Consider the following 2,162-nt stretch of genomic DNA (forward strand, 5'->3'; position numbering starts at 1 on the left):
GCATAGGGATTTGATTCTTAGAAGGTCCCATTCATCTATTTTATCTACTCCTGGTTGTAAATTTTTCAGAATACTGGGAAGACTCTTTATGTTGTGGATTAGGACTACTAAAGTTTTGTTTTGTAAATGAACCATGAACCTTTTGACCTCTCCTCACACAGCATGTCCTTTGCAAAAACAAAGGCTTTGTTAGGTAGCAAAATGCATTTTGATGTTAAAATTAAAATGGATGTCAGAAGAGACCCTGCAAAGTTCACTAGAATGTCAAGAAACTGAAACAAAGGGAAGAGATATTTAAACAAAAGAGCTGAACATAAGATTTGAAAGGGAAACAAACTATTATAACAAATTATGCAGAAACTTAGATTGGAGAATAAAAAGGGTAGAATTTGCTTGACATTTCTCAAACTGAAAGAACTGAAAAACAAATTGGAGCTTCATGTCACAGTACTTAGACTTGCTATGGGCAAAATCTTGAATGATCCAGAAAACATCAAGAGAAGGAGAGAATACATAAAGTCACTGTACAAAAGAAAACCAAACCCACTAGGTGACACTGAAATATTTCAGGAAGTACCTTATGATTAAGAACCAATGATAAAGAAGGGTAGAATTCATACTGTGATAAAGGCAAAACAATAAGGCTACAGGAATCAGTAGGATACCTATAGTGATATAACATACAAGCAAAATACTGCTGATATATTAAAAAACCTACTAGAATAGAATATAGACAGAGAACTTCTAGAAGTTCAATCTGGATTTAGAAGAAGCTGTAGCACTAGTAATATCATTGTTGATGTCAGATGGATCCTGGATGAAAGCAAAGAATACCAGAAGAATGTCTATTTGTGCTTTATTTAATATGCAAAGGCATTTGATTGCGTGTGGATCATGACAAATTATGGCTAACATTGAGAAGAGTTGGAATCTCAAGATACTTAATTGTGCTCATGCAAAATCTATACCTGGACAAAGAGGCTATCTTGTGCTAAGAAGGCAACAACAACAACAACATATATGTAATAATTACTATACTTTACTTTTCCCTGTTACTGTTAGCTATTATTGTTAACTATTTTTAATTAATTTTTTATTATTATACTAGTTTATTTACAAAATTTGAATACATTGTTTTTCCGACCAGATCCAATTTCACTTACACTCCTCACCCATGAAATTGTACAACCCCATGACTAATTAATTCTCCCCTCCCCCTGCACATCCCTCTGCTTCCCTCCTCCCTCCCCCCACCTTGGATCCTCATATTTATTCTACAATAATGGTTTTATACAACATTTGTCCTTGTAGGACTGAGTGAGTTCGTTCAGCATAATGCTCTCCAATCCTTCTTAAGTTAGGTAATAATTTACAAAATCATCGCTTCTGCATGCTGCATAGTATTCCATTGTATGAATGTACCATAGTTTCTTAATTCATTCATTTGTGGTTGGACATCTGGGTTGTTTCTATGTTCTTGTGATGGTGAATAATGCTGCTATGAACATTGGTGTATAAGTCTCCATTTGTGCCTCAGTTCTCATTTTCTTAGGGTATATTCCAAGTAGTGGATAGCTTGGTCATATGGAATTTCTATGTTCAGCTTTTTGATGAAGCGCCGAACTGTTTTACAGAATGGTTGTGTCATTTTACAATCCCACCAACAATGTACAAGAGTTCATTTCTTGCCACATCCTCTCCAACATTTATGACTTGCTGCCTTTTAAACTTTGCCATTGTTACCGGAGTGAAATGGTACCTCATTGTGGTTTTTTGATTTGCATCTTTTTTATTGCCAGTGATTTTGAACATTTCTTCGTGTGTCTGTTTGCAATTCAAGTATCTTCCTCTGTGAAAATTCTTTCCATGTCTTTTGCCCATTTTGTAATTGGGTTATCAGTGCTTTTCTTGTGGAGGCCCAGAAGTATTCTGTAAACTTTTTTTATAAGACTCTTGTCTGAGATGGTACTACCAAATGTTAGTTTTGGTAAAACCAGTCTATAGGTTTTGTTTTCAACATATTGGAAAAAGTTTTTGATGCACACATGGATTTAATCTTTAGAAGGTTGCATTCATCAATTTTATCCTCTTTAGATTGTGCATTTCTGGTTGTATTTGGCAGTCTCTTTATACCTTGGAGCAGCGTCTCTAACATGTCACCC

This window comes from Elephantulus edwardii, unplaced genomic scaffold (assembly GCF_000299155.1).
Source record: "Elephantulus edwardii isolate Elephantulus edwardi_28Jun2011 unplaced genomic scaffold, EleEdw1.0 scaffold00008, whole genome shotgun sequence".
Taxonomy (NCBI): Eukaryota; Metazoa; Chordata; class Mammalia; order Macroscelidea; family Macroscelididae; genus Elephantulus; species Elephantulus edwardii.